This window comes from Gavialis gangeticus, unplaced genomic scaffold, assembly GCF_001723915.1.
Source record: "Gavialis gangeticus isolate Ggan-Ray unplaced genomic scaffold, GavGan_comp1, whole genome shotgun sequence".
NCBI classification, from domain to species: domain Eukaryota; kingdom Metazoa; phylum Chordata; order Crocodylia; family Gavialidae; genus Gavialis; species Gavialis gangeticus.
This window is the reverse complement of record NW_017729032.1, coordinates 207,406,068-207,424,126: the sequence shown is the minus strand read 5'-3', so window position 1 is coordinate 207,424,126 and position 18,059 is coordinate 207,406,068.

Sequence of the window (18,059 nt, the reverse complement as noted above, 5' to 3'; positions counted from 1 at the left end):
ACACACACACACACACACACCCACACACACCCACACACACACACACAAATGTTGCATGCCTCCCAAGGCTGCAGGGGCACAGCAACTGCCCGCAGGTGGCAGAGGTGGTGACAGCAGCAGTGGGAGCATGGTGGCAGCAAGCAGGGAGCTTCCAGTGGGAGGGGAGGTGGCAAGCGCTGACCACCCACAGGTGCTGCCTGCAGCGGCGGTGGCGAATCTCAGGGGGTGCACGTGCACCTGCATGCACCCCCTATGCATTGCCAATACACACACTGAGTAGGTGGTTAAAAAAAATCCAACAGATAAAAAACACGAGAAAGCACTCAAGAATCGGAGGCACCACTGAGAAGGAAATCTCAGTCTCAGCTAGGCCCTCAGCACACATTCCCAGTCTCCTTTGCCTTGGGAGAACAGTTGGATTGGTGCCTGCTAGGTCCCTTGCCAGGCCTCCTGAGCTGAAGGCAATAAAAGTCACAGAGAGGAAGTCAATGCTGAAACCTGTGTTTATCATAGGAGTTGTAGACGGTGATTATTGTGCTGACTACCAACCTTGGACTTATCTAAATATCCCATTCAGATCCTGACTTGAGACCTATTTTTACTGTGATGCCTATAGAGCACTGCCAACTGATAACAGCCAGACACATGGTCAGATGAGAAAGTCACTAGTGATATATTTTATTTGTCTAGTCAAGGATACAAATACAATCTGACACGGATGCCCAAGGTCTGTCATCACATTACCACTACTGCTATTTTCCTTTCAATCCTTTGTTTCACCCACTTGTTGTGTCTTATTTTAAACTGAAGGCCATGGGCTCTTTGCAGTAGGAACCATCCTGTACTCTGTAATTCTGCAGCATCCAGTCCAGTGAGCTTGCAACCAGTTTGAGGCATTTAGGTACTACTGAAAGGTAAATGAACAAGTAAAATAACAATAATAAAGGTGGAGGTAAGAGCTTGCTGCATAGTACAGCTTTTCCACTTCTTTGTCTCCCTTTTCTGTAACTGGTTGCAGTTTAAATGAGGGAATAACTGCATGCACAAATACAGTACTGCAGAAAACCCTCAGAGGACCAGGTGCTCCTGCAAAAACAGCAAAAGCATACTTGGTTGTATTAACAGAAGTGTCACTTGTAAATCTAGGGTAGTGATTCTTCTGCTCTAGTCAGCACTGATGATGCCTCTCCCGAGGTACTGTGTCCAGTTTTGGGCCCCATACTTCAAGGAAGATAGGAATAGACTGGAAAGAGTCCAGCAGAGAGCAACAAAAATGACTGGAGGCTCAGAAGCAAGATTTATGATGAAAAGCTGAAAGAAACAGGACTATTAATCTGAAGAAGAGAAGATTGAGGAGGGATTTGATAACAATCTTCAAATACCTGAAAGATGATTACAAGTTTCCCTTGCTTTATGCGGGTTCTGTACATGTGAATGCGCTTTTATGCGATGACCCTTTTTATACCAACAACTCATTATATGCGAGGTAAATTCACTCTTATGGGATGGGTGTGGTGGAAGCCCACAGTCAGCTGCTTTGCATGGTACATTGTGGGAGTGATGTGCACCAAAATATAGTCTCCTGTGTGGATCTGTGCTCCTCGCTCGTTGTCTGCAGCATGTGTTTCTGTGGTTGCCACCCCCATTAAGCCTCACTTAGCTACCCCCCCAGCCCCACCCCACTGATGTTGGAGGGTGATGAGAGCCCTGTGCCTGTTGATTGTCCTATGGCTCTTACCCTGCCTGTACCTCCTACCAGTGATGTGGAGTCTGACACTGAAGACCCTTCACCACCCTTTCTTCACACCAACTAAATGTTCACCACCACCCTGTGCTTGTGTGCACTGTCTGCTGTTGGTAAGCACCAAAATTGTCTTGTAAAAGTGGTAGAAATGGGTCCGGATGGTTAGTACAGTCGAGGTCTTGGAACGTATCCCTATATGTTACATTGTAAAGTGGGCTCCCTTTATGCTAATTCGAGTTATGTGCCGTTTTCCAGGAATGCATGTACAGCATAAAGGGACACCTGTGTAAAGGGGACAGAGATAGATTATTCTCTGCGGCTGCATGGAACAAAAAACTTTGGGGTTTTTTGTTGTTCTCCCGCCCTGGCGGGGGGTCGGGCTAGAAGATCTACTAGGTCCCTTCCGACCCTTAATCTATGAATCTATGAAAAACAGGACTAGGAGCAAAGGCCTCAAATTGCAGCCAAGGAAACTTGGGCTGGAGATGAGGAAGGACTTTCTGACTGTGAGGGTGACCAAGCACTGAGACAGGCTGCCTAGAGAAGCTGTTGAACCTCCACCCCTGGAAGCTTTCAGGAGTAGGTTAGAGACTTTACTGGGATGGCTTTTAGTCAGGAGTTATCCTGCCTTGAGCAAGGGATTGGACCTCATCCTTTCCAACCCTCCCTCACTTCCAGCCCTACTTTCTTAGGAGGTCATCTAGTCCAGTCCCCTGCCCAAAGCATAATCATCCCTGACTAAAAACCATCCCAGTTAAAGCATTCATTTCTCCTCTGAGGGAGTAAGAGGAGGACAGGCGATGGCTACCTCTGGTGGGATTGAACGTGTCACATACCAGCCTTTTCCCTGTGATCCTCTATCCCAAGTCCCTCTCAAATATGTAATGAACCTTTGATGTGCCAGGGAGGAGTGGGGAAATGGAGCTGAGCACGGAGCCTTAAATGCGTTCAACAGCAGTGAAAACACCACAACAAGAAGGAGAATGCCCTGAACACTTTCTCAACATTTGCACTAAACCTCCAGCTTGGTTGGGGGCTCACAGTTAAACATGCCACTTTATTTACAATTGTGGCATGTCAGCCTTGAGAGTGTCTGTCTAAGCAAGTTTCTGTTTGCCTGGTGAATTAACAGACAAGGAGCAAAAGTCACTGGTATGTAAAGACGAGATAAGCTGAAATGGCATGAATTGTGGCTGTTGATATGCTTCCCAATGTGAAGCTTTCACAACAGCCCACTGGAATAGAAACTAAAGCATTTGAAAGAGGACTGGCCTGCAAATATTCTTCTCTGCTGACAGAGCACGTGCACACACATGCTCACATGCACAGCCCTCAGCACCGTCCCTCCCCATACACCTGTCTCATGCTTTAAAATAGGTGCCAGAAGGGAGGATTCTCTTAGCTATCAGCAGATTTTACTGTAGCTTTTAACCACATTCCTGGATGGGAGGTGCTGCAGAGCCGCTCTGCCCCAGTGGGCACTGAACCCAAGGGAAGGACATGCCTTCTGAAGCAGTTAGGTGCATTGGGAGCAAAACACTGCTGTGCCTATCAGAGAGTGTAGTATACACTCCATGCCCTGCAGACAGTGCAGCATGCATGCCTTGCCCTTGGTAAATGCTGTGCCCTCCATGTCCTTTGGCAGGTGCACGGGGCAGGATCATAGCTGTGCCTCAAGGGAGTCAGCAGGTTCAAAGCTGGCCCCGAGGCAAACAAGTGGGAATGGAAGAGGGAGAGGAAAACTTGTCCTGTGCTGTGTTTAGGCAAAGAGGTATCTCCAGCAAGCATCAGGCTTATTTCTCATCTGTCTACAAGCACAGGTCTCAGGTAGTATAGTGAGTGCGCCAGCCCTCCTTCAATCAGGCTGAAAAGAAGCAGCCATTGAGGTACTTAGGAAAATTTATCTGAGTTAGTTAAATCACACTAGGGTTCAGTACATTGAAGGGATGGGTTTGGTTTTTTTCATGTATCGGTAAATCGAATAAAGTGCCTGAACAGCGATGGGGGTAGGAACTGGAGTGGAGGGCTCCCTGCCCCAGCAGAGCACCCTCACCATGAGTGCTCATGCTCCCTCGGATGCTTGCACCTGCTGGCCCCATTGCTCTTCCATGCCTCTCTCCCCACTTCCACAGGAAGGATGGAGGCTGCCACACACCCATATTGGTGGGTAGTGCACTCTCCTCCTGGCAAGCTTTGACTGAAGTCATTTGGACCTCCACACATGTGCTCAAGAGCAGAGCTTGGCCAAATGAGATGGCTCACGCTCCAAGCTTTCATTTCAAAGTGCCTTGTCCCTATCAGGCTGTACCCCAACATCGCCATTGCAGAGGAGGAACAGCCAGGCTTGCCTGCCTGCCTTCTGGATACAAGCAACATTTGGCAATGAAATGACTGAATGAGAAGCACTACATGAAAAGGAAGCACTATTTTTTCCCCTCATCACTTCTTTTTAAAACTACATCTTGGGCTGGATGTCCTGAATGACAACCATGATATGAAAAGATGCTGAAAGTGGGATTTTTCCACAGAGCTGTCCTCCAAAGTAGGCCCAAATATTTCTTTTATTCTTGAGGGGAAATATGCTAATATTTCTTCTTCCTGTCCTTTCCCTTCAAGGTACTATTTCTCGGGGGTCTCCTTAAATGGTTGATTAGTTAAATCACCTGTTTATAGTGTGGTTGTGCCATGTGAATAAAGTCCTACTGGGATATTAACTGCATACTGCTACATTACTGTGCCCCAGAATCTAAGTTTACTTTGAAAACATTTCCATTCTTTATGGCTGAAGAAATACAATTAAAGTGTGAGCCATGTAATAACCCCTGCTGGAGTTTGCAGACAGCCTGAAACAATAACTCTAATGGAGATGTGAATTCCCTTATTCAGACTGCACTCCAGAGATATGACCAGCAAGCTCTTTCACTGCTGGGTGTTTGAGAGTCTTATTGAGCTAATGGGCTCCATGCTGGATGTAACAGCAGATACTAGGACTAGGAGCAGGAGTGGAGCTGCCAAGGAGGGCTTAACTGCAGTCAAGTTAATGTGGGGAATGACAAAAGTATAACACCTTTTTCCCCGAATGCTATGTTACCTGGTGTCACAAAGCAAAGGTGTGCCCACTTCTGAGTATCCAAGCTCCTAAATACTGAAGCCCAAATGCACTTTCCACATGTGCCCAATGCCTCAGTTGTCCTCTGCATGGTTATCAAAACAGACAGCTCTTTGCCCTCACCACCCAGCAGCCTTTATGAATCACCTGCTCATTTTGACTATGAAAGACCTGTCACTCCCTTGGAAAACTTAGAAGTTTGTAAAAGCTTCAACAGTCTTGAGTTGATTATATAAGTAACAAGACCATGACAAATGCTGGACGAAGAATCTTCAAAGCAGACAGCAAGCACTTGCGGCTGACCCAGGGTCATTGAACTCTGGGACTGAGCCTGCATAAATTTCCATCTCGTGAACTGCATATGAGAATACAGAATATCAGCTAAAGTTTATTGGGTAAATTGTAGATAAGGTTATTATTTTATGAGACTGCACTGATAATGTCTCAGAGAGGGAATAAAGCATTCTCCCTGTAGGTGGGCAGTCTCAGCAGAGCAGATAGATGTACCTAAGTGCATGCAAAGGAATTTCAAATCCTTTATAAAGGAGTGAAAATAAATAGGAAATGTTTCTCTAAAATGCCTCATGGTGCTAAACAAATACGAAGTTAGTTTTCCATATAACAGAATTATCCACTACTTCACAAAGCACAGACACTCAATGAATTAGAGTCAGCCTTTAAATGTAGCTCAGAATAATCACAGACTACAGCATTGACCTTCTTTTCAAAGTGTTACATGATAACAGTATATGTCTCTCCTAAAAAAGCAGCACATACAGTGGTAGATAAGAAATGCTTACCTGGCCTCAATGCATTTGCTGAGTGACTTCACTAACTGCTTTAGTTCTCCTGTTTATAGCTATACGTGTGATAGAGAAAGCCAATCAGCTAAGGTAGGACACTTCACAAAAGATGCTGATTGGCTCCTGTCACACTACCTATATACCTACATACACATGCTACTTCGTGTTTAGTTTGAGATTTAAAAATGTAAGTGATCCGGCTATAAAGAGGATACGCAATGATTTATTCATTTTTATTTACTTTGACTTTTGTGTTCCCATTACCAGATGCTCTAGGTATTTATTATGTTTTTGTTATTTAGGCTTTAATTAAGCAATGTTCTTAAGCCCATAAGCACGTGCCTGTTGAATAAGTGCTAGTCAGCAGGATTAGGACCTTTGGTATAAAGCAAATATTGATCAGGGACAGTATTATGGGAGAAGAGCTGCAGTATAGGGGGTCTGGCTGCATGGAAAGTGTCATACAGCTTGAGACTGAGGGGCAATTAAACATGGGATACTTTTCTACATTCATATTGCTAGTAGCCCTATTACTGACCTAGGGGACAGCATGCCTACGTCTTTATCTCTATAAGGATCCTCAAGGCATTGCATGCTGCCTGGAATAAGCAATTCAAAAACCAGGTGTGTGGGAGATGTCATGACTGTACATGAAAGCAAGTTTTAGAAAGCAGCAGTGCCTTTTGGTGTTGGAAGCCTTTCAGAGGACAGGAAACATGACATGACAGGTACAGCTCTCAGCACAGGAATGATGTTATCTTTGGGTTTTTTGCAATATGTGAAATCCCTAGAAAACATTGCCAGGGATAATCCATCATAGAACAATCCTGGGGGTTATCTGATGTGACCTAGGTCTTCCAGGTCATACTAAAGATGCTGCAAATACTGTTAGTCCCAGGAAGAACAGTGCTTAGTGCACATTCTGGTTAAAGACTAACCAAGAGGTCCACCTCGTGCTCCCTTTGCATGCTTACTGTAGGCCAACCTGTGCTTAAAGGTGAGCTGGGTGAAGAAAAGGGTTTTTTTTGTTTTTGTTCAATGGCTGAACCGGAAAAAAAATATCAGGAAAAAAAATCTGTTCAGGTTGAAATAAAATGACAGGGTTTACATTTTTCCTTTTCAGCAAACAGAACAATTCTGCTTGGGTCAAACAAAAAAAGCGAATTGTTTGAGCCACAAAAAATATTTGGATTTGGATTATTTTAGCCTTTAGAAAATAAAAAGTAGGTCAACTTTACAATTAAAACTGACACTTTGAAAGGAAAAGTTTAAAAATATGTATTTCAAAACCATCAAAACAAAGCATCGTGCCATTGTTTATTTTGGCATTTCTGAACCAGTGCATTTCAGTTAGAACGGTTCAGCATTTTTTGTTTCCTTTAAAATTTGCCCTCCATTCCCTACAGTGGTGTACTGTCAAATTTTAGCATTTACATAGCAGCGTTTCCCCTGAAGGATTCCAAAATGCCTTTAGCTGAACTCTAGCTACCTCACGCTTGGAAGATGCAGCCAGTTGGAGAACTAGCCTACAGCCCATTGCAAGTCAACAAGGGAGAGAAGCCTATGCCTTTTGGATCAAGACGTCTGGGAAAATGTCTTGCTTCCAGAGAAACAGAAGATTATTCAGTTTTTAAAGAGCATCTTAAGATAAAGCTGTTTAGCTGTAAGTACCAGAGTCAAATACTCTACTGACTGCCATGACCTCATTTCTTTCAATGGGAACATGCCAGTAGTGTATTTTGCTTTTGGAACTGCCACAATTATGAATGCAAAATATATAAAATTCCCCCCCTGAAATCTAATATGCTAATGATCTGTTTTGTATGCTTTATTATAGGTACCTCATTTGAATACAATCCCCTACCCTGGGGCTGAAACCTGGAAAAATTATATCTCAATCAAAAATTTGGTTTCTCTTAGGGGCCCCTCTGTACATTATATTTATGCCACTATTAACGTGCTAATCATTGCACAAATGGCAAGCGTGCTACACATGCACCTAATTTAAGGTGTCATAAATTGGTAAACTAGCCATAAAAATGTTCCACATATGTGGTCCGTGCTGCTACCACTGCTGCTGCTCCTGCTACCACTGCCACTGCTCCAGCCAGACTACAGCCCTGCTGGTCAATACCCCACACCTCACTGTTGGTGCAGAAATCTGGGGGGACACATGCCCCCCCATGTGTTACCTACACCCACATATAATGTAGAGTATTTGTATGACTGGTTTGTAGGGCACCTTGCACTGAATGTGTGGCATGTCCAGGGCTGTGTCAGGCCAGGGCTAAAGAGTAGCTAATCATTAGCCCTGGCCTCAAAACCACACCAGGGTCTTGAACTGGACCCAGTGCAGTCCTGGAGCTGGAGCCAACAATCAGCTGGTGGTTGTTCCCAGCCCCGGGACCACACTGGGCTGTGGCAACTGGCTCTAACTAGCCATGCAGGGGTTCCCCCAGCAGTAGCAAGTAGCAACGGCTTGATTGGGATCTGATCCCTCATCCCAAAATTGTATCTTTTGCCATGCATGTATGGCATCACTAGAGGTGCAATTGTTGAGACCAGGGCTCAGCTCTCATGGTGCCTTTATATGAACATGGGTCAGGGGATTTAGAAATAAAAAAAAACACAATTGTTTTAAGTCATGGTTTTTAAAAGCTTATTATTGCTAAGGGCCAGATTTTGATGCCTCTGTTCGTGCTTAGTAATCATGTGTTTCATGTGTTGTCTTCCCAAGACCAGTGGGCTCACTTACAGATTAAGTAATATAAGTAGGGCTGGCAAAGGCTAGTCCTAAAGATTGTGGCATTACAGACATAAATTTAATGAATATAACTAAAGACAACAATCATGTTTTAGGAAATTCAAATTTCCTCTTAATAACTGCAAGACAATGCCTGAAAGTCTGATGTATTTCAGAAGCCTCTTTCCCAGCTGTTCCTTCAATCCTAGGATTTCTGGGTTTGTATGGAAGAAAGAATATGAATTAGCTTGTTCAAAGGAACTGCAATCATGTCACATGGCAAAATGGTAAAGTTGTGGGGTAAGCTGTGCTTCCTTAACTTTTCTCCAGCAAGCTGTTAATAGCTTCCCTAAGAATAATCCAGGATAGCACAGTTCCATCAGCTGGAGGAAGGGTCTGTTTCCTCCCTGGAGCTAGGGAGGTTCAGGAGGTTCCCATATAACTTGCCATGTAACATGCTTGTTTTCCTTTCCATTACAATTGCTAAACAACCCAGATTGTTTAGCACCTAATAAAGCAGCACTTTGGCTTAACCATGGCACATGACCCTGCTCGCTCCTTAGTTCCATTATTTGATGAATAAACCTGGCAGATTCTACAGTATTGAATCAAAAAATTCTATCTTCTTGCTCGAGAATGATTTAAGTGTCAGACTGTTTAAGCACTAGCAGGATTCAACACAACAGTTGGCTAATAAAAGCAATTATTAGGTTAATTAAAGCCCAAGGGACTGAAATAGCAAACAATAATTTGTTGAAGCTAAATGAAGTAGTCAGATACATCAGTTTCTGATGGAAAACAATGCTGAATCATGCAGGATCCTAGAAAGTCTGTGAGAGAAGTATTTGTGACTTACCAATCCTATAAAATTTCCTGGAGGCTATCAGTTAATATATACATTGATATATAATCATGCAATATACATTATGAATATGATTTTATAAAGTATTACATTTATATTTGCTTTTATGTACATATTTATATAAATGTATATATGTGAGTCTATATTAAACGTAGTTCAATTACAATGTATTATTGTAATATTATAAATATATGTATGCATGTATGTGTGCGTATATCAGTTACATGTGTGTATATACACACAAGACACTGTTTAGGAAAGTCTCGCACGCGCGCGCGCACACACACACACACACACCCGATAGTTTCCAGGAATGTTTTCTTCCCCCAAAGCCAACTGAAGCTACTAAGTGCTCAGCACTTTTGAAAAACCTGACTGTGTATTAAGGTGCCTTTGTTTGAATTCTAGGTATTTAAGTTTTAGGCTCCCGTTTTTTAAAATCTTGGCTACACATGCTACAAGCCACATTTTGTGTGACCTATTTCCTCCTTCCAGTTCTTTGATTTTAACCCAAATCACTCGGGTCTCAGCCCACTGATGCTCAGAAGTTACCATATTGCCTCCAGAGAAATCATGTTGAGCTGATGGCACAGTACCACTGCACTTGGCCAACATGGGCTGCGGTCCTTGTGGAACTGCTCTTCTGAATCTAGTCCTGCATCTAGAGGCCAGATCATAATATCCTGTTTTATGACAGTATGCACTGAGTTCCATGTAACAGATCTTCAGATTTCTAATACAAGGATTAAACAAACACCCTTCTTCAGGCAAAGGGAGCATCTGGAGTTGCTTTGTGATATTCCTGGATAGAAGCCAGAAACCAGCATGCAAGAATACAGGTCAATGAAAATGCAAATGTGTGGCAGAGAGGGTCAGAGGGGGTGAGAGACAATGGCTAGGTACAGACACTCAAAAAGTCCAAGGCTGAATCAATTCAGTCTTTACAGGTTAGTTGAAACTTCAGAGATTAAATTGAAACAGAAGTAAACAGACATTTACCTTTGATTCAGGAAATGCAGCCACATGCTTGCAGTGGCTCAGGCCAGAAGCGGAGACGTGCTAAAACATAGCTCTCTGGCTGTGTTCACATCCTCTTCCTGCTGCCCCCGAAGTCTCTGGGATTTGCAGTCCAGAATCACAGAAGTAGGACTCTGCAGGGCTACTCATCACTTTCTCTTCCTGCTTCCAGGTTCCTCTGGGATTTGTAGTCCACGGTTGCAGCCAATAGTAAGTTTCGGTAGGGGAAGGGGTGTTTAACCCCCTTCCCTGGCCCCAGCCCCCAGCCAGGGTTTGCCGGGGGGGGTAGGCAGGACAGTCCCCATCCCTGCAGACTGGGCTTCACCCCAGCTGGGTTTGCCCCCCTCCCACCCCATCAGCCAGCCCTTACTGCCCCAGATAGGGAGCAGAGGGGTGGGGCCAGCCCTGCTCTCTGGAGCAGACAGCACAGCACAGTCTAGGGCTGGAAAGCATCCTGGGATGCTGGGGGACTGTGATTTAACTTGAACCAGGAAGGGGTCTGGTACTACATTCAACCAAGTTTATCTTAAACCAGTTTCAGCCACTTTGAAATTGGTTTGTGTGCACTGAGCTTGTGTTCTGTTACAGTTTTAAACCAGTTTCTGATCACTTAAACCAGTTTATGTGCAACTTCTGTCCCTAGCCAGTGAGCGAGAAACAGGTTGGGGTAGGAGGGGTGGGAAATTGTGACCTGGTGACAAAATGTAGTTGGTAAATTGTAGAGAGGTTACCTGGGGTATCAGATGGCAGGTGGGTTATAATGTGCCATAAATCTAGTGTCTATATTTAGTCCATGTTTTTTGTATATAGTAGGTTGATAAAGTGAAGTTCGTAGGCTCGTCTGCAAAAGGTGTTTTATATTCTCTTTGAGGATTAGAACTGAGAGATTGGAGAGACACTCCCTATGTCTGAAGAAGGGTGTTTGTACCTGAAAGCTTGCAAAGAAGAATTTTCCCAACTATTTTAGTTGGTCTAATAAAAGATATCATATTTACCCAAAGAACCTTGTCTGCCTATGTCCTTAGAACAACATGGCTACAACCAACACCCTTCTATCAGTAACATAGTTTTGTTTTTTTTTACAGGGAATGTATTGCTTATGAAAGGTATGTTTGTGGACTGTTATCCTATTTTTATCTATAGAGCAGGTACAGCAGATTGTACCACACACACTTCCCTGCAGTGTCCCAGCCTTATTCAGGAAAGGCACGTCTAGAAGTGAAGATAGTTCACTCTTATCAGGTTGGCCGTAGCTGATAGGAAAGCTGTTGCTTCTTTCACTAGAGGGATCTCTAGTTCTGCTCACTCATTATGATGCCTTCAGAACTGAAAGATACTGGAGCCCTGCACTCTGCCCACACAGAGCTGATTTGGGCACATGTCGAGGAGCTGATGCAGAAATGCGAAGATACTCTGTGAAGCAGGTAGGGTAAGCAGGCAGCCCAGAACTGCAAGCTGAAAAGGCGGGTGGAAGTGAACTTGTGGGGCGCACGTGAGCCCTTTTTTGCTGCACTGAATATGACACAGGCTTAGGCTACCTTGCCCTCCATGCCCAGTCAGCCCTCAACCTCCCTGCTGAAGATACACTGCTGTAATGGTGGGTTTGTGCAGTTGTGTAACAGACAGAGGGTAACTAAGGCAGCAGCTCTGGGCTCCAAATAGAGGGAGGGGGCAAAAAACATCTGCAGCCACAGTAGCAGCTGGTGGTGCCCCATACACTGCAACTGTCTAGGGCATGAGCTGTCTTGTTATGCCTCTGGGTTTCTGAGTGACACCTGTCTGCTAGCTATCTGAATGAAAGGAGCAGAACATATATCCTGTGTGTCACCACAGAGCTGTTGGCAATCACATGTCATCACTACCAGCTCAGGCTCTGTTTCAACCAATCATTTAAGACAGGGGTGTCAAATATACAGCCCACAGGCTGAATCCAGCCTGTGGAGCTCCATAATCCGGCCCCTGCTGCTGCCTTGTTGACCCATACGTTGTGCCAGCCAGCCCTGTGCTGCATGTGGTGCTCGCTGGGGTTGGGTCTGGTCTCTGGGCTGTCCTGCACACCATGCTCACTGGGGTCAGGTTTGGGACCTGCACCATGCTGCGTATGGTGCTTGTTCAGGCCAGCATCCCACATGGGTGGGCGCTACATGCGCTGGATCAGGCATGTGGCTAGGGCTCCATGGGTCTGATCCAGTCCATAAACCAGCACTGGCTCCCCTGATTTAGAAGTATGGACCAGAAGGGAGTCAAAAGGGAATTTTCATAATTTATGTCCATCTGCTGAGCTCTCCAATGTGTCCTGTCTTGGAAGGAACTGTTAGACAAGGACATGGATCAAAATCTCAAAGGAGAAGGTTTTCTAAATCTGAAGGCATGCCTATACTGAAGGTGCAGAAGTAGCAGCAGCTAAGCAACAAGGTACATTAACTCAGACTTAGCTCTATGCTGCTGTGGCTAGTCATACCCATGCTGGCCAGTTTAAAGCTATAGCTCATGCATATCTATACCACACTTCTGCGCTGACAGCATAGACTTTAACCTGAGTAACAAAATGCTGGAAAGGATGGTACACTATGACTTCTGTAGTAAATCCCTACTGTGAGCTCTTGAAAAACTCTTCTGTTGAGTGGAAGCATTAGTAAAAGGGTGGGGGGGAATACAACAACAGAAGTCTCTCCAACTTCACACACAGCGCATCCTCAGTTAAGAGAATTTGCTATGCAAGTTAACTTAGAAAAAAAAAGTAAGCGATTAAATATTTATTTTCATGCACAATGAACATAAAACATTTCTACAATGTTTTGAGATAAGCCATTAGCCAAGGCATTAGGGAACTGCGAAAGAACATAAATGAATGCGTAGCTTCCCAGCAGTGCAATATAGCCAGCAATTTCACTTACCCCCCTCACAGCTTAGAAAAAAAGGAAATTAAATATTAATTTTTCATTAATGCAACTCTAATATGTGAGCACACTGAAAACCATAGCAAATGCTCATAGAAACCCATATTTGTCCATCTTTATCGTATATGCAAGCATCAGTCCAATTAGTAATCAAAAATATGACACGTATACAATATGGGCAAGGAGGAGTGAGGTGCTGTGGGTATCAAACACCTAATTATCTGGGTCTGTGGTCTCGGTGATAGTGGCGGTGGTGTGGGGTGACAAGGGCTGAGCTGGCTGTGGTGATGACTGCTGTTCTTGAGCTCTATTTAAGTAGGCATCTGGGACTGGTACCTTGGTCACCCACCCCTCTTTCTGCTATTGGTAGGTACTTTAACATGACACCACATGGCTTTTCCTGTGCCTAAGTTTCCATCGTAACTGTTGCATATCTTATCAACAGGGAGACAATAAACACGGCTCCTTGCCAATATCCTGTCGTACTCTCAGCTTCTTCAAGAAATATGGCAGGCATACAACAATTTACAGCCAATGAGGTGAAACGAGGTGTTGCCCTGTAGTGGATGGAAATTTCCTATAATATAAGTATGTAGTCTAAAGTACTAGCCACTTGGGCGGTCAAAGGAAAAATAATAAACAAACTCAATTACAGTGTAATTTAATCAGTGTAGTCACTTTTATTGAACTCTTTATACTGTATGGTGAACAGCAGCATGTGGCTTTTTCTGTGCCTAAGTTTGCATTTTAACTGTTACATATCTTATCAAAGGGAGACAATTACACATGGCTCCTTGCCAACATCTTGTCATACTCTCAGCTGCTTCAAGAAATATGGGAGGAGTACAGCAATTTATAGCCAATGAGGTAAAACAAGGTGCTGCCGTGTAGTGGATGGAAATTTCCTATAATAGGTGTATAGTCTAAAGTGCTAGCCACTTGGATGGGCAAAGGAAAAATAATAAACTGAATCCATGTAATTTCACCAATCTAGTGACTTTTACTGAACTCTTTACATTGTACAGTGAACAGCTGTAAAACAAACATGGTACAGTATACATTGAATGATTATTTTTGCTTTAAAGAATAAAAAGATTTCCCTTCACCACTGAAGAGTAGCTTTAACATTGATACAAAGTGAGAAAAAAATGCTGAGGGAAATCTGCAAGAACTAAGGTGTTTCACACCAATGGGTATTTCCCTGCTTGAAGTTCAGTGTTGTAATCAACAGTTTAAAGACAGTTTAAAGTTTTTTATCCCATGGTCAGCTAGGTATGCATAAATCTGTTGAAAGGATGAATTCAATTGCATGAAATTCTGGAGTCAGCCACAGATTGGTATGATTGGAAAAAGATACTGGTCACAAGGACTTTAAAATAATATTTAAACCCTTATCTTGCAACTGTGAATTTACCAGGCAACTTTGCAGAATTACTCAGTAGTGAATCCAGGAACAAGGTAAGAACGGGGAGTGCTTCCCCTCCACTTTGAGCTCGCTGCCTGGTCAGTGTGGGCTCCAAGTGAGCAGTCAGCTCTGAACTCACCATTTGATCAGGGTGGGATCTGGCTAGAGCCCCTGTCTTTGCATGGCTCTGGAGCCCAAGGGGTGAACACCTCTCTTGTGCACCCTTCGCCTCCATCACTAAATTCATCAGCAGAGGAAAGGAGGACCAGGAACCACAAGAAAGCAAGCAGGGACTCAGGGAAGATCTTGTGCAGAGAGCTCTTGCATGACACAGCCAAAAGGGCGTACAGCCACACTGCTTCACGCCCTCTTGGTTTGTCCCTCCACAGATTTAGTTGGAATTTGTGCCTTTAAGAAAACCTATGTGGTTTTAAAGAGTCACTGCTAAACAGAGAGGTTTGGGCATGGGCGGGGGGAGAAAATGGATGCACAAATACCATGTCACAATTTAATGTAAATATCTCTGTACAAAGTAGTTGTAGGAAGATGGTCAGCATCTGCTTACAAAAAACTAAACCATCTGGCTGATGCAGGAACCCATGTCAGGAAAAAAAAAGTTTTATTCAAGCTTTGGACTTAAGACATGGGCTAAAAACTGCCCGCCTTATTTGGTCTTCACAGTACTGTAAACAGATAAATGCTGCTAGGCAATCAGTGCAGTGCTACCCCTATTGACCAACCCAGGTTAATAACATTCCTGCATAACCAGAGGATGAGCATGTTCCTGAAGGGTTGCACCAGAGGTACTTCAGTCTGTGGCCCTGCTAATGCCCCACTCCTATGTAGGCTTGAAAGTCTTAAATCAGCCACAAAACTCCTGGTTCCTCTGGACAACAAGGGTTACTACTCAGTGGCTGCGTCTACATGAGATGCTGACTACTTGGTAGCCCATGACTACTGTACAGTAGCACTGCATGGCAGGAAGCATGATGTGACACTACTGTGCAGCAGTCATGAGGTACTGTGCAGTCAGCATCACGAAACAGCTGTTCCTTGATATGAGTGTGCTGCAACTCCGGTTATGGTGCAGTCATTTAGTACTTGTTTATATAAGTACTAACTGACTGCGCAGTAACGACTGTGCTTTCTGTGTCTTGTGTAGATGCAGACAATTTTAAGTAGTCAGCAGACACCCTTTCTCTACTGGGCACTACGGTGTAGCCCCATCACTTGTGTACTTGTTTGTACTGTGCACAAATACAGACATGCAAAGCAATGGGAATTCAAGATTTTCTCTGACTCTTTACTCCCATGGCCACTCTGCCCTCCCAGTTCTACACCAACGCTCTTCCTTAGCATCCACCAGTGCAAAAGTTTATTTTAGAAGGGGGCTGAGAATACTTCAGCACTAGCACTAATTAAGCTCTTAAATATAACCCCTCTATGAGAGGTGAAGTCCCCCATTAGTCATCTTTGATTCCAAACCCAGCATGGAAATACAGCTTCTTTCCTCAATCGCTTTCCAAAACTGTATCTTTGGCACTTGCAGAATCAATTTCCCTTTTTATTCCCATTGATACCAGCAAGCCTGAAGCATCAGATGGATTTGTAAGCACAACAGTAAAATGGTGAACTCCTTAAGAACATCAGAAACCCAGATTAGGGCAAGTAAAGCAAATTCGCAATCAGAACCTTTGTCATGACTTCCAAAAAAACCCACTGCCATGGCAATAAACCCACTCCACTGGGCACGTCTACAAGAGATGCTAACTGCACTGTAGACTAATCCTACTGCGCATTAGTACACCACAGCAAAAGCTGTACTATTGCGCTAGTGTGCAGTAGAATTAGTCTATGTTACGTTAGCTTCACTTAAAAGGCGTGCGCTGGCACTACTGCACATTTAGTGCCAGGTACTGCACATTTAGTTAGTACCTGCTATTACAGGTACTAAACTTAATGTGCAGTAACCACAGTGCATTAATGCATGTGTAGACATGCCCACTGTGAAGTAAGACAAACTCCCTCACCAGAGGGGGAAAATGGAAGAGGTAGTGAAAATGAAACTTCCAAGAGTGGTCAGTTTCCCCAACTCCTCTCAACACCCTATTTCTCTCTATCGGGAATGGGAGCTGACAACGCTTCTGTGAGATGAAAGAACAGTATTGCAAAGTTGGTAAGAAGGAAAAAGGACGGACTACCAGCTTCCCTGAACTTTCACGCTTGTGGTGTGCAACTAACTGCTCACCTACTCCACTTCACTCGGCAGCAGAAATCACATTAAGGACATTAACAACATTTAGAAAGGAGATTGTGGTTTGTGTCCATGCTATGAATTCTTCAAAAACTAGTTAAGACCTGTGGGGAAAACGATCTGAAAGATGGTTCTGAAAAATAGTATACTAGATCTGCAGACATGGCAGCAGATGTGAGGCATGTCTGTCCAACCTGGTTACTACAGGAACAGTGTGGCATTGCTAATCCAGTTTTAAAAAGACCCTAAACACACAGACAGAGGCTACCTAAATTGGTTTAGCTTTCTAGAAGTGAAGCCAGGGTACTTCAACTGTTGAATGCTATTGTTCTGAAGAAGTACCACTGGGTTACAGATCAAAATAAGAATCTAGCCACCCTTTCTCCCAATTACTATTACTCTCTTGCCCTTCTGAACTAATTTGTGCTGGTGTCCTGGAAGTTCCTCCTTTGCATCCTCTAGATTCTGGGCTGCTGCGAGGGCTGGTCTGGGCCCAGTGTAAACCCCTAGGTTAGGGGTTGCTCTAACTTATGGCAGCCTCACAGGGTTACCAATGTACTGCAGAGCTGCCAAGACTCAGTCAGACCACTCAGCTTTATGGAAATATTCCCTGCAATCCCCAACACTACCCATTTCCTAGGAACAGTACATGAGGGGAAAGGAAGGAAGTGAGATGAGAGGAGTCTGCCTAGGGCTGTTTTTTTCTCTTAGGATTGGCGGTATGTAGCATTAACTATGGTTCTCCCCAGTGGAGGAATATATAGTGGCTGGAATGGTGCAAAATTTGCCCTCTTACATTTCAGGGAGAGAACCACTTGGGTTTCTTCCGCGGGTCTAGTAGTTCGAACCAGAAGAGCCCCTGGATGCCTACAGATATGTACACAGAGAGATCTGCAGGGTAAAGAATGAAGCATCTTTATCCCTCCTGGCCTAGATTCTCTTAAAAATAAAACACACGCACAAAAACAACACCAACAAAACCCAGCATGTGTTTGTAACTGGAGCTCATGTGAGGGCTTTTTCAAATTCTAATTTTAACTCTCAACTGGAAATGTAAGTTTTAGCCAGATTGCTTTAGAAGAAATTCCTTAATTCTAATTTGCTGAAAACCTGTGATCTGTAGTTAGCAAATCAGTGACATGCATGTCTAATAAGAACATGCCAATAACAGGCAATCACTGATCAGTTGCCAAGAAAATGGGGGGGGGGGGGGGGGGTTCCT